We start from the raw sequence: 24,691 nt of genomic DNA, 5'->3' as shown, positions 1-24,691 counted from the left end.
TTTTTTTGAGACGGAGTCTCGCTCTGTAGCCCAGGCTGGAGTGCAGTGGCCGGATCTCAGCTCACTGCAAGCTCCGCCTCCCGGGTTCACGCCATTCTCCGGCCTCAGCCTCCCGAGTAGCTGGGACTACAGGCGCTGCCACCTCGCCCGGCTATTTTTTGTATTTCTTAGTAGAGATGGGGTTTCACCGTGTTAGCCAGGATGGTCTCGATCTCCTGACCTCGTGATCCGCCCATCTCGGCCTCCCAAAGTGCTGGGATTACAGGCTTGAGCCACCGCGGCCGGCTTTTTTTTTTTTTTTCTTAAACAGGAGCCTTATGTCTAGAGCTCCAGTTCTGTTGCTGTGGTGTGCTATGCTGTGCTGTGCATAGCATCCCAAGCCTGTTCTTTGAAGAGGGCAGAGCCTTTTTCCTAAGGGGTATGACTTCTATGTCTTCCTCGTCGGGTTTGTTCTCTTCTATTTGCTCTTTCTCACCTGTTTGCTGCCCCCTAGTGGCCCTTGGAAGCGCTGCCCCAAGTGCAAGGCAGTTTAAACCCTTGCGGGTAAATGCAGCTGGTGCAGAGTGACCTGGCTGACCCTGGTAGAGGACCGGGCAGCTCTGAACTCCAGGAACATGTGGCACGGACTCCACCCCAATTACATGGTACCTTCAGTTAAACACACGAGATAATCACAGCAGCAGGGGATAAGCCAGAAAGCATTTTGTTCTGTGACAGTGATGTTTTTTAGCAAGTGGCTACTGACAAAGTGAACATTCAGATTTCAGTGGTTGCTGAATGTTGGCCATATCAATCATATCTTTATTGTGACAGTAAGGGGCCCATCAGTGAGTGCTTCTGTCTCATAACAAAAGAGTAACTGGCAGGTTTTTGTTTTGTTTTGTTATGGATTTTGTTGGTTTGTTTTTAATTTTTCAGCATTACTTATTTCTTGCTTAACCAAATTAGTCAGTAAAAAATTACAAATTGGTCCACTGCAGTGGCTCACGCCTGTAATCCCAGCTCTGTGGGAGGCCAAGGCAGGAGAATCACTTGAGGCCAGGAGTTCAAGACCAGCCTGAACAATGTGGTGAAACCCTGTCTCTACTAAAAATACAAAAATTTGCCAGGCATGGTTATGCACACCTGTAGTCCCAGCTACTCGGGAGGCTGAGGCATAAGAATCGCTTGAACCCAGGAGACGGAGGCTGCAGTGAGCCAGGATTACACCACTGCACTCCAGCCTGGGTGACAGAATGAGACACTGTCTCAAAAAATATATATGTGTGTGTGTATGTAACAAACCTAAAGAAATCAGTAAATATTGAGGCTACAAGAAAAAAGAAAACAATGGCTATAATTCATTGAATAATATCTGTATATCAGCCACTTTATAGATTTCATCTGATTTAACATTCACAGCAACTTGCAAGGTATTGATGATATTATCTCACATATGATGAAACTGAAGCTGCAGGGTAAGTCCTGGGCTTTCCCAGGACTCCATAGCTATGGAGGCAGAGCTCAGATTCAGACCCAGTCTTCATGATTTTAAAAATATGTTATTTCCCTGGTGTTAGGATGCCTTCAAATGAATCTATAATTACTTACTTAGCAGTTACCTTACAAAAACTAAGCTATGAAAAGTAGTTTTCTCCTCCAAAGAGTCTTCAATCCAGTAATGAGGTTAACATGCATTCCTAGGGGAAAACAAACTATTAAAATTAATAAATTTACAGTTTAAAATGCCATTTCCTCCTTTGCTTCCTCTGAACTGCTACTATAAATAGATCAGAGATGCTCTATAAGTAAATTATACAGCCCTGGGCCATTTTCCTTGTCCATTTGCATTTCCACCTTCTCCCTACTTCTCAGTCCCCAGGCCCTCCTGCCATTCAATCACATCCTCAGGACTCTTACATGACACATATATGGCTTGATCTGAGTATAAGGTGGTCACTTCACCCATTTATGAACAGTCATATCACATGTCTGTTGAAAACAGAAGGCTACACATCTGCATGTAATAGTTATATTTAAAAGAATTGATATCAAAATGACAAGAGTGGTTATGATGGCTAGTAGGATTTTGCATAATTTCTTCTCATCTGCATTTCCTGCGATTACTTACCGATGCAATGAAAAGAATACAATTCAATTTCCACATTCTAAAGAGAGAAAAATTGTTATTTTTCTCAGAGAGGAAACAGGAATTTAATTGAAGCATCTAAAAGCTTCAAAACTTCAAAGATTTTTGCCTCTTAAGGACATAGAGATGAGGGTTTTCATTAACTTATTAAACACAAAAGAATTAAAGAAAATTACGGGCCGGGCGCGGTGGCTCAAGCCTGTAATCCCAGCACTTTGGGAGGCCGAGACGGGTGGATCACGAGGTCAGAAGATCGAGACCATCCTGGCGAACACGGTGAAACCCCGTCTCTACTAAAAAATACAAAAAACTAGCCGGGCGAGATGGCGGGCGCCTGTAGTCCCAGTTACTTGGGAGGCTGAGGCAGGAGAATGGCGTAAACCCGGGAGGCGGAGCTTGCAGTGAGCTGAGATCCGGCCACTGCACTCCAGCCCGGGCGATAGAGCGAGACTCCGTCTCAAAAAAAAAAAAAAAAAAAGAAAATTACAAATATTCTTGGCAGCATAGCACTGCAGAACAAGCCCTGGAATTGCTAAAATAATCTGAGCTCTGTTTTTTGTTTTGTTTTGTTTTCTTTGTTGTTGTTTTTCTGTTTTGAGATGGAGTTTCACTCTGTTTCCCAGGCTGGAGTGCAGTGGTGTGATCTTGGTTCACTGCAACCTCCGCCTCCCAGGTTCAAGCAATTCTCATGCCTCAGCCTCCCAAGTAGCTGGGACTACAGGCGTGCGCCACCATGCCCAGCTAATTTTTGTATTTTCAGTAGAGATGGGGTTTCACCATATTAGCCAAGCTGGTCTCGAACTCCTGACCTCGTGATCTGCCCGCCTCAGCCTCCCAAAGTGCTGGGGTTACAGGCGTGAGCCACTGCTCCCGGCCCTGAGCTCTGTTAATAGGAAGGAAAACACAAGGAGAAATACTAGGGAACAGAGAAGAAGGGAGGGAGGAAGGTGAGGAGGAGACAACAAAGGGAAGGAGAGAGAGAGAGGGGGCCAAAGAAAGAGAAAGAAGAGGCTGCAGGATTTGTTATATTCTTTCTAGCATTATTATTGTTTTTATTTAAGTTCATGTTTCTCCACTCCTTACCTCTTAATTGTATTATTTACCATTCACAAATCACAAAGTAATGATAAAGATGCATAACTCTCTAATTTTAAAAAATTGTACTTGACAAATAATAACTGTGGGATTATCCCAACAAATATATATTTGTGGGATACAATGTTATGTTTCTATATATGTTTACATTGTGGAATGATTCAGACAAGCTACTTAATATATCAATCCTCACATAATTATTTTTTGTGGTGAGAACATTTAAAATCTACTGCTTTTGCAATTTTGAAACATGCAATACCTTATCATTAACTACAGTCACCACACTGCGCAATAGATCTCTAACACTTATTCTAACTGATGGAAACTTTATACCTTTTGACCAACATCTCCCCATCCCTCCCCCTCCCCCCAGCCTCTAGTAACTACCATTCTACTCTCTGCTTCTGTGAATTCGACTTTTTTAGATTCCACATATAAGTGAGATCATGCAGTATATGTCTTTCTGTGCCTGGCTATGTTACTTAACGTATAACCTGAACATCCTCCAGGTTCATCCAGGTTATTGCAAATAATAGAATTTTATTCTTTTTAAAGATTGAATAGTATTCCATTGTCTATGTATATACCACATTGACTTTATCCATAAATCTCTACATTTTGCTTTTATGTTTGCTTTCTTCAACATAGCATCTGTCTTTTGTAAAAAATAAATACTATTGTTGGCCGGGCGCGGTGACTCACGCCTGTAATCCCAGCACTTTGGGAGGCCGAGGTGGGCGGATCACAAAGTCAGAAGATCGAGACCATCCTGGCTAACACGGTGAAACCCGTCTCTACTAAAAGTACAAAAAATTAGCCAGGCGAGGCGGCGGGTGCCTGTAGTCCCAGCTACCCGGGAGCCTGAGGCAGAAGAATGGCGTAAACCCGGGAGAGGGAGCTTGCAGTGAGCGGAGATCGCACTCCAGCCTGGGCGACAGAGCGAGACTCCATCTCAAAACAAAACAAAAAAATTACTATTGTCAAGAAATAGTTCTTGCAATCTACTTCCCCTTCTAAAATATCTGAGGATAATTAGTCTAGATGACTTGGTATATTAAATTTGCTCCTCCATTTTTTCTTATTTACCATGAAAACTTGATATGATAATATGGAGGCAAAAGCATATTTTCATGTAGTCAAGAAATTAGGAAAACAAAACGGACAGAAAGTAGGTCAGGATGCACTAGCTTCTATCATGGAAACAAACAACTCTCATATTTTAGTGCCTTAAACAGGGGACTATGTTTTGCTCATTGTCCTAGTCTGTGGGTCCAGAGGGTAGCTCTGCTCATTCTAGCCAGTCTTGGTCCTGGTTACAGCCACCATCTCTGAGGTTGCCAGTTTCCATCTCAGAGGGAAGGAGAATTCTGGGGTTCTACACAGCCATTTAAACACCTCAGCATGGAAGCTACACTTACTCTGCTTACAACTCCTTGGCCAGAATTGATCCCATGGCCGTCCTAACCACAGGGGGCCAGGAAGTGTCATCCTGCCCTGTGCTGGGTAGCTGAGAGCAGACAGGATAAGAAGAGCACAAATTTTATTACAGAAACATAAAAAGAGAAACTATAATATCAGATAATATAAGTTTATGTTGAAATGTATAAAATTGTTCATACTTTGCTATCTTGACCTACAAAACTGACAATTTCATAAGGCTCATGCTAATAAGTTTAAAACACCTTTTGTTGTCTTTTTTCTGACACCACTCCTGACACCAAATGTCTGGTCTTCCACACTAATTCTCCAATTCCCTGACACCAGCTGGATATCCAACAATTCAAATCAATTCTGGCACTCACTCCTGGAGTTAGCCCAAACCCTACAGGTTAAACGCTCATTCTCACAAGGCTGCTCCCACTTCAGGCATCAGCCGAAAACAGGGTTCCCAGGATTCCCATGCTTTTGCGCAACCAACTACAAATTCGAAGGTTCCCAAAACTTCCCCCTCAGGTTCAGTGATCTGCTAGAATGACTTACGGAAGACAGGGAAGGACTATACTTACTATGACAGCTTCTCATCAAGGGTACAAATGAACGGCCAGATGAAGAGGAACCTGGGGGTGGGGATTCTGGAGGGTAGGGTGCACCACCCTCCTGGCACCCAGATGTATTCACCAGCTCAGGAGCACCCCTGGACCACATCATTTAGGGTTTTTGATGGAGGCTGCATTATGTAGGCATGATTGATTAAATCACTGGCCATTGGTTGTTGGATCAATCTCTACCCCTTCCCATTCTCCCAAGGTCAATGGGTGGGCTGAAATTTCCCACCCTCTTGTCACATGGTTGGTTCCTCTGGTGACAGCCCCCCATCCTGAAGCTGTCTAGGGACTGACCAAGAGCTAACCTCATTACCATAAACTCTGGTAGGGGTGAAGGGGCTGGTTATGAGTAACAAAAGATACTTCCCTCACTCAGGAAGTGTTTTGTTGTTTGTTGTTTTGTTTTTGTTTTTGTTTTTGTTTTCTGACAGAGTCTCACTCTGTCACCCAGGCTGGAGTGCAGTGGTGTAATCTCCGCTCACTGCATCCTCCGCCTCCCGGGTTCAAGTAATTCTCTGCCTCAGCCTCCCGAGTAGCTGGGATTACAGGCATCCGCTACCACGCCTTGCTAATTTTTTGCATTTTAGTAGAGATGGAGTTTCACCATCTTGGCCAGGCTGGTCTTGAATTCCCAACCTTGTGATCCACCCACCTCGGCCTCCCAAAGTGCTGGGATTACAGGTGTGAGCCACCACGCCTGGCCTCAGGAAGTGTTTTAAGAACTTCTATGCCAGGAACTAGGAACAAATGAAGACCAAATAAAATATATATTTTTTATTATTCCACATACCTCATTCAAGAATAAATGTAAATAAATATCACCTAACAACAGAAAAATTCATCTATATTCTATTTAAAAGAGACGCATAAAAGGAATGGTTAAAAGTAAAACCATAAAAGTAAAATAAATAAATAAATGTCAGCTTAATCTGAAATCAAGTGAGGTCTGAAGAGGACAAGTATTTAATGGGACGAAGTTGTTAATTCTATATTGATGAAGTTATAATCCACAGTGACAAAGGGCCATGATCCTCTACACTCCTAATAGTGTAGAATCAAAATAGGCAAAGCAAAAACTGCTAAAAGTTAGCAGAAAAGTATGCACTTGTGTTGGGAGTTTTAATTCATTATTTTGCACATAAAAAAGATAATATTACATACAATCAAATAATATTTACAATAAAACTTGTACTGACCATTTTGCCATGAAATAGAATATGTCATCATTGCAAGGATCTATACAGCATCTATACAATTAGCAATATACTGCTGGGGCATGAGAACATCCTCGATAAACTCCAAAAAGGAGAAATTATTGAAGGCACATTTTCCAATCACAATACAATTAGACATTAATGTTTTTTAAAATTTCAAACATTTTCAAATTGAAAAATAACTATTGGCCAAAGGGGAAATTGAAGCCATAATTTTGACTATTTAGGAAATAATGTCAATATAATAATTATACATTAAAACTTAGCAGATGTGACTAAAATTATTTACAGGGAAAAATTTCACAGTTTTACATGTTTTTATTATTTAAGATGAAAGAAAACTGTGTTCAAGTAAAAAAAAAAAATTAGGAAACCCTCAGCCAAAGAAACCTAGGGAAAGAAAAATTAAATAACTAAAATATAAGAAGAAATTAATGTACTAAAAACAAAGTATAGTGAAACAGTGGCATTGATAAATAAATCTAAAAATATTTACTTGGGGGACCAAACACTCTGGCGTAGCTAATTAAGAGAAAACAAATATTCATGATTAGAATCAGAAAAGGAATATAAAATTATGTATAGTTCAAAGAGAAATATTAATAGAAATTTTTATGTTCAGAATTTTAATAATATATTTGAAAGACTCGATGAGTTAATTTCCTTAGAAAATTCCCATACTTAAGAAGTAGAAAATTTCAAAACACTGAAGTTATCAAAGTAACTATAAAACTTGCCAGATAATTTTTAATAAAGTTTTCAGAACCACACCATTTCACAAATGAATATTGAGAAATTTTCAAGCAGTACAATATTCACCTGGTAGTTATCACAGACAAATAAAGATAGAACACTTGTCACTTCATGTTGGTGCTAAAATACCTTTAAATTATTAGTAAATCAAAACCAACAACTTATAATTTATGCCTTTATTTTAAAATATTCATTGAGTCTCTCTAAAGTGCAAGAGACTCTACTAGGCATCCTGTGTGTGCAGAGGCTCTGCCCTCAGGGTGGTTACTTTCTCCTCGGGGAAACAGACATTTCTGACTCAGCTACAGAATTAGTTCCATAAGCCAATGAGATAAATCCTAGAAGGAGGCTGGCAGTGTTCTGTAACAGTGTGTGGCAGGGATCCTTACACATGGCTCAGTGGAGAAGGGCTGTAGTTTAGAGACAGGCCACCAGGATTTGAATCAAAGATCTGCGGCCTTATTCCCTGTGAAACCTTTAACCCAGAGGCTGTCACCTGGGGGTGATTTTGTCCCCCGGGGACATTTAGCAATGTCTGGAGACATGTTTCATTGTCATGACTTGGACGTGCTACTGGACCTAGTGGGCAGAGGCCAGGGATGCAGCTACACATCCCACTGTGCCCTGGACAGCCTCACAGCAAAGCTGTATCTGCCCCAAAATGTTACCAGCGCCAACACTGAGAAACACTCCTCTGTAGGATGATGAATCCCTGGGGGATCCTGAGAGTCAGATCCACATTTCTAAGTGTCCACTGGGCTTTTCCACTTCGTGTTCCTCAGGCACGACAAACTCAAAATGTGTCATCTTCCCCGACCTGTTTTTTGTTGTTGTTGTTGTTGTTTGTTTGTTTGTTTAACAAGATCTTGCTCTGTCACCCAGGCTGGAGTGCAGCAGTGTGATCATGGCTCACTGCAGCTTCAACCTCTTGGGCTCAAGTGATCCTCCCACTTCAGCCTCCTGAGTAGCTACTGGGACTACCGGTGTGCACCACCATCCCCTGCTAATTTTTCTATTTTCTATTTTTTGTAGAGATGGAGTCTTGGTTTGTTGCCTAGGCTTGTGTTCATTTTTTTTTTTTTAAGTAAACAGCACCACCCTCTACCCACTTTCATGCCAGAGCTCAGAGTGCCATCCTCTCCCTCACCACTGAAATATTTAATAAAGTTCTGACCATCTACCTGTTGACATCTCTGGAACCTATCTACTGCTTTCCTTTGTCAGGCTTCTACTTACTTCTGCAGTTTGCTTGCCATCCACATCCCCTGCCCCCTCCTATAGCAAGCATGCTGGAAACATTCTCTGTTTTAGTTGTACTGAATTCAGCACAGCTGGCATGTGCCATGCTCCTGCTGGCCACAGAACCCTCACATATTCTGCTCTTTTTGTCTGCAACAGTTTGAAGTTGCCCCCGATCCCTTTCCCTGACACACACTTCACTGGATGAGTTGATTCCTCTAGGAGGTTTTCTATGAGACAAGGCCTGGGAGCCCCTCAAATGGACGCCCATGGCATTTCCCTAACATAGAACAACACTGTATTGTAGGAACCAGAAAGACACATGTGAAATTCACACTTGAAACGTATTTGGGTTAGGAAGACAATTTCAATATAGGAGTGAAGGAAGCTGGAGAGGACAATTGGAGTGCTGGAGGAAATAAATGAATTGAAAGACAAGACCATCCATCTGGGAATTCCCCACCACAGAGTCTAGGAATAACCAGGAAGTAGAAAACTGGGGCACTCCTGGAGGCTTTTTAACTGCTGTCAAAAGTCTAGCCTGTCTGATAACACACAAGTAGTCTAATGCATGCAAGAAAACAAAGCTGGGGGTGGGAAGTTTGAGGGTAGGGTTACCTTTGAGGAGACAATTGGCAATGTCTGGAGGCATTTTTTGGTTTTTGCAGTTGGGTTACTGCTACTTAAATCTGATGTGCAGAAGCTAGAAACCCTGCTATGCATGGGACAACCGCCATAACAAAGAATTATCTGGCTCAAAATGTAAAACAAGTTTGAGAAGCCTTGCTTTACCTTAATATTTCTCAGCCTCTATAGCTTCATCTCTGAAACAGGAATGCCCACATTAGGGTTGTTGTAAGCCCTGTTACTAGAATATAGTAAGTGCTCAATAATTGTTGGATTTTTTTTCACTTACATTCTTTTGAAATTCTGTGTGTTATCTATTGCTTAATAATAAATTATAACAAATCAGCCCCAAAATTTAGTGACTCAAAACAACAATCATTTAATAGTCTCTTGTGGTTTCTGCAGGTCAGTCATTCAGCAGCAGCTTGGCTGGCGGGTTTAGACTTGGGATCTCTTAGGAGGTTGTAAGTCAGATGTCAGCTGGGGCTGCAGTCATCTGAAGGGTTGACTAGGGCAAGAGAACCCACTTCCAATGTGGCTCACTAGTGTTGCTGGCAAACTAGGGAAACTGTCAGATGGAGGTATCAGCTAGCAACTCGGGCTCTCCACAGGACTGCATGTGCATCCTCAAAGCATGACAGCTGCCTCTCCGCAAACAAGGGAGCCAGGAGACTGAGGTAGAAGCTGAAGTGCCTTTATGACTTAGCCTGAGAAGTCACACATTGCCACTCCTGCTAAATTCTATTGGTCACACTGACAAGTTCTGGTTCAGTGTGGAAGGGCACTTCATAATGGTGTGAACATCAGGTGGTAAGGATAATTGAGACCATCTCAGGTGCTGGCAAAAACTCTACTAAAACAAACCAACATATTAGAAGAAATCAATATAGCATTTGCAGATGTTTAATTATTGAACTAAAAAATTCCACTGATTCAACTGAAATATTATTAGGATTAAAAAGAATTAAATAATACGCAGTATACAAAATAAGTATGGTAGATATCAATAGATTTCACTTACACCAGTGATATCAAATTGGAAAATATAAAAGTAAGAAAATCTTAGTTATAAAGTACCTAGAGATAACTTCAAAAAGAGGTATATGGAAACTCTCTGAAGAAAACCAGAAAATTTCACTGAAGGACCTAAAAGATAGGAACAAATTGAGAGGTACATCATGTGGCTGGATGGAAACACTGGGCTTTAGATAACTTCACAAATTAATATACTGGTTGAATGCAAATCTAAAAATGTCAAGGAGATAGATTTATATAATTTTATGTACATGTGTTATATGTATATGTATTTCATTCTACAATTCCACAAATTAAGATTGAATGGAAAACATAACCAAGAAACTTTGGGGAAAGAAGTGTGGATGTTCCATGTAACATTAATGTATGGTTAAAAAGTAATTGACAACATCATATGGAATGAGCAAAAACTGGAAGCATTCCCTTTGAGAATTGCAACAAGCTGAGAACACAACTCTCACCTATTAAACATAGTACTGGAAGTGCTAGCCAAAGCAATTAGGCAAGAGAAAGAAATGAAAGGCATCCAAACAGGAAAAGAAGAAGTCGAACTCTTTCTTCCCTAATAATATGATTCTATACTTAGAAAACCCTAAGGACTCTGTCAAAAGGCTATTAGAACTGATAAACGATTTTAGCAAGGTTGTAGGATACAAAATCAATGGACAAAAATCAGTAGCATTTCTATACACCAATAATGTTCAAACTGAGAGCCAAATTAAGAATGCAATCCAATTTACAATAGATTAAAAAATTGAGATACCTAGGAATACATCTAACCAAAGAAGTGAAATATTTGTATAAGGAGAACTACAAAACACTGATAAAAGAAATCATGGATGACGGAATCGAATAGAAAAAACATCCCATGCTCATGGATTGAAAGAATCAGCTTTATTAAAATGGCCATGTTTCCCAAAGAAATCCACAGATACACCATTCTTATCAAACTACCAATGTCATTTTTTACAGAATTGGAAAAAACTATGCTAAAATTCATATGGAACCAAAAAGAGCTTGAATAGCCAAAGAAATCCTAAGCAAAAAGAACAACACTGGAGGCATCACATTACCTGACTTCAAACTGTACTATAAGGCTACAGTCACCAAAATAGTATGGTCCTGGTACAAAAACAGACACATAAACCAATGCAACAGAATAGGGCACCCAGAAATAAGGCCACCGCCCTACAGCCATGTAATCTCCAACAAAATTGATAAAAATAAACAATAGGGAAAGGAGATCCTAATAAATGATACTGGAAAAACTGGCTACTCACAAGCAGAAGAATAAAACTGAACCCCTATCTCTCACCATATGCAAAAATTAACTCAAGATGGATTAAAGATTTAATTCTCAAACTGTAAGAATCCTAGAAGCCTAGGAAACACCATTCTGGACATCAGCCTTGGTAAAGAATTTATAAGTCCTCAAAAGCAATTGAAACAAAAACAAAAGTTGACAAGTGGAACCTATTAAACTAAAGAGCACAGCAAAAGAAACTATCAACAGGGTGAACAGACAACCTACAGAATGGGAGAAAATATTTGCAAATTATGCATCCAACAAAAGTCTAATATCCAAAATCTATAAAAAAATGTAATTGAACAAGCAAAAAACAACCTCATTAAAAAATAGGCAAAAGACATGAACAGACACTTCTCAAAAGAAGACATAAAAGCAGCCAGCAAACATATAAAGAAATGCTCCATGTCACTAATCATCAGAGAAATGCAAATCAAAACCAGAGTGAGATACCATCTCACATCAGTCAGGATGGCTATTTTAAGGTCAAAAAACAGATGATGGCAAGGCTGTGGAGAAAAGGGAACATTTATACACTGCTGGTGGGAATGTAAATTAGTTCAGCCACTGTGAAGAGCAGTTTGGAGATTTCTAAAAGAACTTAAAACAGAGCTATCATTTGTCCCAGCAATCCCATTACTGAGTATATTTCCAAAAGAAAACAAATCATTATACCAAAAAGACACAGGCAAATGCATGATCATCGCAGCACTGTTCACAATAGAAAAGACATGGATTCAACCTAGGTGTCGATCAATGGTGGACTGAATAAAGAAAATGTGGTACATATACACCATGGAATACTAGGGCAGCCATAAAAAAGAATGAATCATGTCCTTTGCAGCAACATGCATGCAGCGGGAGGCCATTATACTAAGCAAATTAGTGCTGAAACAGAAAACCAAATACTACATGTTCTTACCTATAAGTGGGAGCTAAACATTGGGTACTCATGGACATAAAGATGGCAACAGTAGAAACTGGGGTCTACTAGAAGGGGGAGGGAGGGAGTGGGGCAGGGGTTGAAAAACTAATTGTTGGGTACTATGCTCAGTACCTGGGTGAAAGGAACATGTATACCTCAAACCTCAGAATCACACAATATACCCAGGCAACAAACTTCCACATGTACCCCTGAATATAAAAGTTGAAAAAAATTAAAGATAAATAAATAAATAAATTGAAATGGTAGATATGAGTGCAGCAACATAATGACAGATTAGTGGAACTATATAAATTGAACAGAAATTGACCCTAATATAAATTTTAGAAATAATAGTGATAGAATAAAAAATATTTGAGTAAAGAATATATTAAACCATAAGTATTACTGATACAATTAGCTAGCTACTTTGAAAAAAACTTTAAGATGTATTTCCTCTTTTACCCATACCTCAATCCCTGATCGATTTGAGTGAAACATAAAGTATGAAATCATAAAAAGTCAAAAGAAAATATGGATAAATATCTTGAATTAGAGACAGAAATCTTTTAAGCCTAAAATAACAGAATGATAACAATGGAAAAGAAATCAAGATATTTGACAATATAAAATGTTGAAGTTTTGTGAGTTAAAAAAAAATAAGCAAAATAAGAAGATAGCAAATATGGAGAAATTGTGTCATACTTACGAAAACGGTGGATAGTTTCCCATTTTCCCTTAATATATGACAGAAGTTGTAAAATATGATTTTTTTTTTTTTTTTTTTTGAGATGGAGTCTGTCCCCCAAGCTGGAGTGCAGTGGCACAATCTCGGCTCACTGCAATCTCCACCTCCCAGGTTCAAGTGATTCTCCTACCTCAGCCTCCCGAATAGCTGGGATTGCAGGTCCGCACGACCACACGCAGTTAATTTTTGTATTTTTAGTGGAGACGGGGTTTTGCCATGTTGACCAGGCTGGTCTCGAACTCCTGACCTCAGTTGATCCACCCACCTTGGCCTCCCTAAGTGCCGGAGAAAAGCGCGGGTGGCGGCAGGCACGGAGAGGACGCCATGAAGGCCTCGGGCACACTACAAGAGTACAAGGTGATGGTCTCTCCTGGCCCACCCCCAAATGCCACACACTGCCCCTCTACCGCATGCGAATCTTTGCGCCTAATCATGACATCTCTAAGTCCCCATTCTGGTACTTCGTATCTCAGTTAAAGAAGATGAAGATGTCTTCAGGCTAGATTGTCTGCTGTGGACAGGTGTTTGAGAAGGCCCCTCTGCGGGTAAAGAACTTCAGTGTCTGGCTGCTCTATGATTCCTGGATCTGCACCCACAACACATACAGGGAATACCAGGACCTGACCACCACGGGCCGGCACGGCGCCCGGGCCCGCTGCAACCAGATCATGAAGGTGGAGGAGATCGCAGCCAACAGGTGCCGCCGGGCCATGCTTCACCACCAAGAGGCCCAACATCTTCTAGGTGCAGGATCCTCGCCCAGGTGTGCGCGCGCGAGAGAGAGCAGTAAAATCCTATTACAAAAGCAGACACAAACCATCTCTCCATTTATTGTTTTTTATTTGATACACACTTATTGAGCACCTATGGTGTACCAGCCACTGTGGTAGATGTGAGTCACATGTGAGGACATGTAAAAAACCTTAAAAAGACTATGAAATCAATGAGAAGATATTTACTCATACTAGAAAACAAACCACAAATTAATGAAAAGTACTGTCATTTTGCCTATCTTATTAAAAATTTTAAAAACTATACAATGCAATGCTGTTGAAGATGTCCTGAGACGGGCACTCAGTGCAGAGGGAAGTGTCCAGGGGTCTCTACATGTGCTTTGCAAGCAGTTTGGCACTCAGCATCCATGGTGTCACTGAGTTATCAGGGTCCTCAGAGAATAACAGAGCAAAGTACTCAGAAATTGGTGCAAGGAATAAGTTATACGGATGTTCATTTGCAGCTTTATATATATATTTAAAATAGTGAAAAATTGGGACTACCTTTAAAAATCCAACAAAAAAGATTACTTGAAATCCTATTTAGTAATACCATACTATGGAATAATGTGTAGCCTTTATGAAAGAAATCTCCTAAGACTATTTAATAAAATAAAAATCTCTGATAGCATAATGTTACATAAGTAAATCATAACGTTAATGGTATATGCAGTATAGTATTTGTTGGCTGAAAAATACACATGCATGCATTGAAAATAGAATGCAAGGAACTCTCTAATATAATAATAGTGCTTATCTTGGGGTGATGATGCTTGAGGTGGTTTTTGGTTTTCTCTGAATGCTTCTTAAAAGTTTGTTATAAACTATCTATAATTAGCAAGCATTGTTTTTCTCATAAAAACTGTGAATATGGAAAAAATTGTATTAAGTTTTAGCAAAGTAAGGGTGGGGGAGAGTAATGCCGATGCAAATGCAGGAATCATCTCCCCAAATTACGGAGCTGCCTTGAAGCCTGGTCATTAATTCACCCACACTATCTCCCTCCACTATTTACTCACCAGATAGTCTGTTCTTATGCTCACGCACACACACACACGCACCCCACCCTCCCACGCTCCCCCACTCACTCCCCACAACAATTTCAGTCATTGTTCATTTGCTGGATAGGTGGCTGTAGGTTTATTCAATCAAACGCTTTACAGAGTTTTGCCAATATCCTGCTAATTGATCCACAGGCCACCTCTGGTGATTTATGGTATTTTATAGTGTCAGCTCTTATTGAATTTTCTTACTAGATTTTTGTGGTTAAAATTGTTTCATACATTGAGATCTATTATGGGGTATGGCAGTCAATACTTGTACTGGAAGACAGAAGCAGAGGTTTAAGGAATAAGGAGGTTTAAAGAATCAATTGTGCAGAAGGTCCCTTATCAGAGGGCTCAGGTCTAGTTCCTGTTGATGGAGGCCCAGTGGGGAGATGTGACCTTTTCATTTTTTTTCTTGTCTGTGTAAGGGATATCAGAAATGGTAAGAAATGATGTTACGTAACAACTGTGCCAGGGACGGTTTATTTTGGATCAATCTAACAGACTGACTCCTAGCATAGCCTGTTCTTCAGAGTTATTAAAAGGCCAGCGACATTGATTTCCGTGTCAAGACTCATAAGCTCTTTGTGTGGGGCTCCCCTGAGAATTCCCCTTATGTCCTGGCAAGTAACTAGAGACCTCCAGTGATGCTGGTGTCAGTATGGCATTGATTTTAAAAGGATAAGTTTCTCATACAGTGGTTTGTAAAATTTAAGTAGAGACTACGTTTTTTTTAAATATAGGTAATAAGATACTATCCAAAATAAAATGCAGGTAGAAATTCACATTACGATTACTTTTAAAAATCATAAGTAGCCTGTTCTTTTCCTGTATTATGTGGAATTCCATCATCTTTATGTCATTATAAATTATGCCTAATCCCGATAAAATGTGCTTTATTTATTTGATGATACTATTTATTTTTGCAAGGCTAAATGCTTTAGGCCAGTGCAGTCTTCCCTGTCCACTGGCACACTCCAGGTTTGAAACTAGACCTAAAACTGAAGCTGACTAATGTTTTATAGTACGTACAAAATTAGCTCAGCTTTCCTGTCTCCTGAGGAACAAGTTCTTTATTTGGCACATGCTCCAGCTTCTCTGTTTTCTTAGTTTTACTTTTCCTAAAGTGAAGTCAAACACCTGAACCACGCAGAATGCTCTGCAACCCTCCTTCACTCATGGAGTTTAGAAAGTGCGTTCAGCAGAAATACAGACGACTCTAATCCCACTTCGCCAGATTATATTTGTATTCAGAAAATATTTGTTGGATCTTCTCAGTGTTGGCCAGAAGCCTCATTTAGGGTTTCTCTTGGATTTTCAGGATGCTCAGTGCTCTTTGTTCTCCTCCTTTCTCTAGTCCGCTTTCTCTTCTTTCTCCATCTAATGTAAGAACAGATTTTATAATATATATGAAAGAGAAATCAGTCATTCATTAGGTAAAATGTGATGATGAACAAACCTCCCTCATCTCCTCCCCATCCTCCTACTCGGGCAATGGACAACCCTACTTCACACTTTGTTGAGACAATTGCAGGGATCAGAAAAGAGCATCCACTGACTCCCACTGCCGCCTGCCACCAGGATGCTGCCTCCCTGCCTTATATGACAAGTGAACTGCCTGCAGGTCCAAGCCTGTCCAACCCATCTTATCTTGTTGTTGTTCTGTTTGGTTTTGTTTTATGTGTTTATCAGCCTGAAGCCATGGTTTTTCGTTTCTGTCTCTACTGATAAGCAGATAAGAGGGATGAGGAAGGGGCTTTACTGGCCCAACCAAAAACAGAAACTAAGAACCCATGACTGTATTCTCTGCCTTGGACCCCCTGGGACACACCTGCACACCAGGCCCTGCCCTTTGCCACCAGCTAGGATGTCTTTCCAGCAGCTCCTCTCTCCCTCAGTTAGACCATTTCCGTAGGCATCCACCAGCAATTTCTCCCAGATCTTCTCATCTCCCACTTCCTTCTCCACTTACCACACATTGCCTTCTCCCCTCTTCCAGCAGAACTTCTTCCAAGAAGCATCTGGACTGCCTGCAGTTCCTCCCCACTCCCTCGGTAAAGCTGTTCTTGTTAGAACCACCAAGGATCTCCACTTTGGAAATTCCCCTGGCCCATTTTCAGCCCTCCCCTTCTGTGCTGGACACAGTTGACAGTACCTCCCAGGAAATGCAGCTTGCTCTGCTTCCAAGAAATCACCATTCCCTGTTTTCTTTTTCCAAATTCCTGCTCCTTCTTGGGCTCTTTCCCTGACTTCCCCAGACCTTTAACTGTGGGCTGCTCCTGGGCTCAGACCCTGGCCCTCTCCTGCTATCCATACCCTTCCTGGTGGTCACATCTACTCTTGTGACTTGAAATAACATCTATTGGCAGGTGACCCCCAAATGTATATGCCCATTTCAGACCCTGGCCCTGGATGTTCCCCTGAATATTCAGCTCCTGCTTGAGGTCTTCAATTGGGATGTCTAATAAGCATCTCAAACTTAAAACATCCCAGCCAAAATCCTTATCTGATCATCAGGCATCTCAGTCTTCCCCATGTCAGTGAACAGCGATTCCCTCCTTCCTGTTTCTCGGGCCAAAACCTGTGGTGTCATCCCTGACTCATCCTTTCTCTGCACCCCACATCCAAACCTCTAGCCTCAAAAATAGATCTGGAATCCGATCGTCTCTCGGCACATCCACAGCTCCCACCCTGGTTCTAGCAAGCGGCAGCTCCACCATCACCGCAGCGGCTTCCCACCTGCTCCTCCTGTTCCCACACATGCGGCCCGTTCTCATCACAACCCCCAGCATGGGCCTTCTCAAAGCATGGAACATGTCACTTCCCTGTTCAGAGCCTCAGATGGCTCCCAGAGCCCCAACCATGGCCTCCGAGGCCCTGTGTGATCTGGTCCCCCTTTTGCCTTCTTTCCCCTTCCCCTCCTCTCTCTCTGCTCCAGTCACATGGCCTCCCTGCCGCTCCCCAGGTGCACCTGCTTAAGGATATCAGGCTTGGTCTCCCCTCTGCTCCCAGTGGTCTTTCCCCTGAGGTGTAAGTCGTTGCTTCTCCTCCTCCTCCTACGTCACCCCTCGGAGGTCTTTCCTGACCACTGTATTTTAAGTTGCAACCACCCACACTCCCTAACTCCCTTCCCCGCCTCACACCACACCCTCGTCCCTTTCTAATATAAATTATAATTTACCTGTCTTGTTTGTAGTCTCCTCCCCATCAGGATTCAAGCTCTGTGAGGACAGAAATTTCTGTCTATGGTTTGCTGCTGTATCTGGAGTGCCTGGCACAGTGCCTGGCATACAGGAAGTCAGTTGGATAAATGAACACATCCAGCGTTTTTCAGTGATTGAGAACAAGGACAGTGTTACTCCTTTGAGCTGGGTTAGGTTATATTTCCTACCCGTTTATCTTAGATTCAACATTTGGCATGGGCTTGAGGTTGGGTATTCAATTTGTGCTATGTGTAAGGGCATTCTCCTTCCAGCTGAGGGGACTCTGTGATGATGAACTGACTGAAGAAGTTTTATTTTTGTGAACTCATTTTAAACAAGTAGCAGACAAAGCAAAATGCTCCTCTGTGTCTTTTTTTAGGGTGTGGGAGGGATTACCTCACAGTTTCAATTGAGTGAGAAGAAACATTTTAAATAAAATATTTGTTCATAAACCAGTGCCCCTGCGCTTCCATCGGATCCTGTTGCCCTCAAAAGTGTCCCATGGCATTTAGACCAAATTGCAAATCCTCTCGGTGAGCTGCGAGGTTCTGCTTCATCTGGCTCCTACCCCACCATCCACGCTCTTCTTTTTTACTATGCTGGGGCCTCACGAGTCTTCACGTAGTTCCTTGAACCTGTTGGGAATTCCCATCTTCATACCTTTGCACAGGCTGTGCGTCTGCTAGAATGCGCGCCCTCCTTGTCCCCATTTCATTTGTTCTGAAGCTGATGTGTTGCCTCTGCAGATAGCTCCTCTGCCACCTTCTCCAAAATATCTCCCACCTTGATTCTCTTATGGCACCTGACTTTTTTCTTTCATGGGGTATAGTAATTTGTAAGTATATTTTTATTGGTGTATTTGTTTCCTTGACTGTCTCCCTGAAACTCTAAGTTGCCTGAGAACAGGGACCATTGCTTGTTTTGTCTAAACCACAGCAGTGCAGCGGCTATTACCGTGGATGGTCAGTGGGCCTTTCACTTGGTCAAGAATCACCAAGAGCTCCCTCCACGGGGGAACTCTTCTGAGTTAGACCATCTTCTGAGACAGACCATCTGCTGAAGACAGACGGTCTTCATAGCTCATTGGGAAGGCCGAAGAGGAGAAGGTCAGAATGGGATTGGGGTGGTCTCGGCATGGAAAGGGAGTGGTGAGTGAAGGGACCCTGGATCCTGTGATAAATCTCTGTTCCAGATGCTTGGTCAGGCCTAGGAATTCCTTTTTTTTTTTTTTTTTTTTAATTATACTTTAAGTTCTAGGGTACATATAGACAACGTGCAGGTTTGTTACATATGTATACATGTGTCATATTGGTGTGCTGCACCCATTAACTCGTCATTTACATTAGGTATATCTCCTAATGTTATCCCTCCCCCCTTCCCCCGCCCCACAACAGGCCCCTGTATGTGATGTTCCCCTTCCTGTGTCCAAGTGTTCTCATTGTTCAATTCCCACCTATGAGTGAGAACATGCAGTGTCTGGTTTTCTGTTCTTGCGATAGTTTGCTGAGAATGATGGTTTCCAGCTGCATCCATGTCCCTACAAAGGACATGAACTCATCCTTTTTTATGGCTGCATAGTATTCCATGGTGTATATGTGCCACATTTTCTTAATTCAGTCTGTCATTGATGGACATCTGGGTTGGTTCCAAGTCTTTGCTATTGTGAATAGTGCCACAATAAACATACATGTGCATGTGTCTTTATAGTAGCATGATTTATAATCCTTTGGGTATATAGCCAGTAATGGGATGGCTGGGTGAAACGGTATTTCTAGTTCTAGATCCTTCAGGAATCGCCACACTGTCTTCCACAATGGCTGAACTAGTTTACACTCCCACCAACAGTGTAAAAGTTCCTATTTCTCCACATCCTCTCCAGCACCTGTTGTTTCCTGCCTTTTTAATGATTGCCATTCTAACTGGTGTGAGATGATATCTCATTGTGATTTTGATTTGCATTTCTCTGATGGCTAGTGATGATGAGCATTTTTTCACGTGTCTGTTGGCTGCATAAATGTCTTCTTTTGAGAAGTGTCTGTTCATATCCTTTGCCCACTTTTTGATGGGGTTGTTTGCTTTTTTCTTGTAAATTTGTTTGAGTTCTTTGTAGCTTCTGGATATTAGCCCTTTGTCAGATGAGTACCTTGCAAAAATTTTCTCCCGTTCTGTAGGTTGCCTGTTCACTCTGATGGTAGCTTCTTTAGCTGTGCAGAAGCTCTTTAGTTTAATTAGATCCCATTTGTCAATTTTGGCTTTTGTTGCCGTTGCTTTTGGTGTTTTAGACATGAAGTCCTTGCCCATGCCTATGCAGGACTAGGAATTCTTATCACCTTTTCCCAGAGGAGTCAGATGCTCCAAGGAGAGAGTGCCTCCTCTAGGTAACAGCAGTGGTGATGGAACCCATCTGCACTTTAGGTTTAATCCAAGGTTGCTATGGAAATAGCGTCATGCAGGAGTGCAGGGGGGTCACAAGATGGAGCAGCCATTCCACCACTGAACACCTGTAACCTTACCTGTCCAGTGTCAGGGAGGGGCAGGACCTTGTGGATTTGGTCCAAATTTACTCTAGGAAATGGCAATCCACTCCAAAATGTCCAGAGTCACACAACTAGTTAACTGCAGAATGACAACTAGAACCTAAGTTACCTCAATTCCAGGCCACTGAGACATAAGACAAGTTTTGCCAGCTTCTCTTTTATTTGACGAATTGTAGTTCCTGGTGAGCAGAAATACAAGGAGAAAAGTTTTACAAATTTAAGCAACTAGCACAATAGCACACTTGGAAGACTTTTGAGAGGAGGATGAATACTCATCATAATCCCAGTATAATGAGAAAGCCAGCACCCCTCTTTCTGGGATCTGAAATGGATCTCAGTTCATTCCCTTTACAACTTTGTCGGAAAGAGAATGAACACACAAAAGACCTCAAGACACTGCCAGAAAAGGACACTTCAAGACACTTGAAGAAAAGAACCTGAGCCAACTATTTCCCCAGGTGGACAATAACGCTGTTGTTCACTAGGAGCAAATGGGTTTGAGGAACAGGGCAGTTTGAGGAACAGGCAGTTAAGAGAGGGGAAGTCTCCAGTTAGGGGAAGACTGGAAATGTAACCCAAATGCTGAGGTTTTCATGCATTCCCAACATAGTATTCTCTTTTCCCATTTTGTTTGGGGCTGTTTTTCCCCCCTGAAAATTGGCATTTAAGATTTTTGATGGCTTACGATTCTCGGATCCTGCACTGCCAGACTGGGGGAGTGGAGTTGAGGTGATTTCTGACCCGCTGCTTCTCGTCACAGCAGTTCTGCACCCCTCACCTCACCGCCCACCCAGGCAAGTGGCAAAGAGCACCGCTGAGAGTCCCTTCAGCAGCCTTTGGCCCTGTCATTGCGGGAAGCCCCAGCCTGAATCATTTGCGTCATGGCCATCACCATCTCAGGCTCAGCTCCAACAGGGCATCTCCTGCTCTCCTGCTCTCCTGTTTCCTCCAGACTGAGCCCCTCTCTGCGACTTGTTGCACCAGGCTCTCCACAGCTGGTGTCCAACAATAGCTGACATTGGGTGGACACCTGCTGTGTGCCAAGCTCTACAAATGCATTAGCCCTTATTTTCAAACGACTTTATCATGGCAATACGATTATTCCTCATTTACAGATAGAAAACCTGTTATTCAGAGATTGTACAATATCACAATAGCAAGGGGAGAGTTGGAGTTTAAACCCAGACCTGACTTCAAACACAAGCTCTTTCAAATCTGTAGCCTCCTCTCCAAACTCAGCAATTCTTTCTCTTGGTCCACTCTCCCTCAAACACACTACAGCTAATAACCAGACTGCTTGCTAAGCCTCTTCTAGCTCTGCCTTCAGAATTAGATCCTCCTCTTTTTCGTTCTCTCTTTTTTTCTTTTTAAGAGACAAGGTCTAGCTGTGTTGCCCAGGCTAGTCTATTGCATTCCTGGCCTCAAGTAATCTTCCTGCCTTAGCCTCTGGAGTAGTTGGGATTTAATATTATGGGTGTGAGCCACCATGCTCAGCTCAGAATTGGATTCTTACGGCATCCTGCATGTGCAAGAACTCAAAGTCCTGCCCTGCATCCTTTAAGTCCCAACATGTCTGACACTCTCTCCATGAGCCTTCTTCCAGTCCCTCCTCATCCAGCTTAAGTGTGTTTCCTTTCCAGCTGTCATAGAACAATGTGACTTTATTGTACTCTGCCTCAGATTTTAGTTGTGCAGCTATGTAGTTACAGGTTTCATTTCTACTGCTAGATTGAAGGATGTGTATTTATAGCAGGAGCAATGTCTTGCTCTGCTTAGATCATTGAACGTGCCTCTTATGGCTGTTTGCATGGGTCACTCATGTCCCTCTAGCCAGGATGCTTGATGGGCAAACCCAGTTCAGTGGCTGGTGCATCACTTTAATGAACAGAGCAGGAGGAAAGGCAGGTGGCAGGACAAGGCGAGGGCTGCTGTGGCAAGGGCCCTGCATCACACTCTTTTTGGCTAACTTCACTCAGATGCTGAGAACTTCCTTCCCTCTGATTCCACCAGGATGACAGGAGCTAGCAACAAAGGTCAGATTTGCCTTCTATAAAGTCGTTTCTAGCCCCTATGGGCATGTTTCTTGCCTAGTGTTCAATGTTCACAGGCTGTCTCGAATCCCACTACGTGCCAGGCCCAGAGCAGAGCAAGAGTAAGAAAAGAGACCCAACATATGATTAAATATTTGGAAGTTATAAAGTGAGATACAAACTGTTCAAGAAAATATAATAAATAGGTATCATTAAATATAGCTTTAAAATTGTTAAATAAAATACCAAATTTAAATGCAAGTCACTAATAAAGCTGATTTTAAACACTTTCAATAATTGTATTTTATTAAATATTATTATAAGACCATCTGCCTCTCTAGCATCCAATAGTCATCTAACTGACAATGTATAGAATCAATATTATGCTTCACAGCATAATATTCACAGCATATCTTGAACAGAAATTCTCAGTGTTGACTGGGTGCAGTGGCTCACCCCTGTAATACCAGCACTTTGGGAGGCCAAGGCAGGCAGATCACCTGAGGTCGAGAGTTCGAGACCAGCCTGGCCAACATGGGTAAACCCCGTCCCTACTAAAAATACAAAAAGTAGCTGGGCATAGTGGCAAGCACCTGTAATCCCAGCTACTCGGGAGGCTGAGGCAGGAGAACTGCTTGAACCCGGGAGGCAGAGGTTGCAGTGAGCCGAGATCATGTCACTGCACTCCAACCTGGGTGACAGAGTAAGACTCTATCTCCAAAAAAAAAAAAAGAAAGAAAAGAAAAGAACGAAAGAAAGAAAAAAGAAAGAAAGAAAGAAAGAAATTCTCAGTGTACGGTGTTTGGGGACCCCTGAAGGACCCCCAGAGCCTTCAGTAAGGTCTGTAAGGTCAAAACTAATCAAAACTAATTTCATCACAATATTAAGATTTTATTTGACCTTTTCACTCTCATTATCTCATGACTGAACACCAGAGTTTTTCAGAAGCTCCATGAAGTGTGATAATCACAACCCATTGAAGTCAGAAGTATGTGTGAGAATCCAGCTGTCTTCTGTTAAGCTAGCTCTTAAAGACATTTACAAAAATGTTAAATGATGCCATAATTCTCACTTTTTTAAATTTTGGAAAACGTATTTATTTTGCATAAAATATGTTATCCATGTTAATGTTATGGGTTTCTTATTGTTCTCAAATGAACCAATATAGTTTGCATTTTTTGCCTTAATTTCTAACATAGTAAATCCTAGTAGATATAAGCCACATAAATAAAAGTTCTTTAGGATCCTCAATAATATTCAAGATTGTTGGTCAGTCCTGAAACCAAAACATTTACCAAGCACTGATTTAGACCTACAGATGTATTGATGTAAGAATAATATACATTGTTCAATTTTGCAAAATGTCGCTCAGCCTCCATCACCCTAAGTCAGAAGCAAAAGCAGGACCTTGAATTGGAAGAGGAAAAAAAACATAAGACTGGACACAGCTGGGAAAGGATGCTTTTTTTATGCAAAAATCTATTTCCTCCATGTTTTCTGACAGAAACAATTGACAAGTTAATTAAATTGTCATTTCTCCTACCTGAGCGTGTTATTGCTGAAATCTTCCCCCAGCTGTGGCTGCCTTGAGCTTCAGGAGTGGAACAGCCACACCTCTTCCCAGCACCGGGATGCTGCTGCCCTTTGATTCAAGGACAAGGGGAGTAGAGGTGGGGGGCAGTGAGTCGGGGGCCTGGGCTAATAATGGGGTCTCCAGCAGCAGGGCTCTCTTGTGTTTGAGATATGTGACTCTCTAAAGCAGGACCGTGGGGCCGGGACCCTTCTCACCTGGTTCTCTGCAGGCTGCCTAGTGACAGGTAGTCTCATAGGAAATGAGAGGACTGTTTTTCCCAGATCTGAAATAATTTTCTTTTTTAAACATTTTTAATTGACAAATGAAAATCATATTTCTTTATCATATACATGTTGTTTTGAAATATGTATGCACGGTAGAATGACTAAGTCAAGCTAAGTAACGTATGTATTATTT

At 41.7% G+C, this 24,691-nt stretch overlaps 1 protein-coding gene and 1 pseudogene across 3 annotated transcripts in view; both read left to right on the top strand.

Annotated features, from left to right (window-relative positions):
• HECW1 (HECT, C2 and WW domain containing E3 ubiquitin protein ligase 1) overlaps positions 1 to 24,691 on the top strand; it is a 454,397-nt gene that overhangs the window by 150,771 nt on the left and 278,935 nt on the right. The window lies entirely within an intron of this gene.
• Positions 13,437 to 13,856, top strand: LOC112620542 (annotated as a pseudogene).

This window comes from Theropithecus gelada, chromosome 3, assembly GCF_003255815.1.
Source record: "Theropithecus gelada isolate Dixy chromosome 3, Tgel_1.0, whole genome shotgun sequence".
NCBI classification, from domain to species: domain Eukaryota; kingdom Metazoa; phylum Chordata; class Mammalia; order Primates; family Cercopithecidae; genus Theropithecus; species Theropithecus gelada.
Note: the sequence above shows the minus strand (reverse complement) of the source record. Positions and strands in the feature narration are given on the sequence as shown.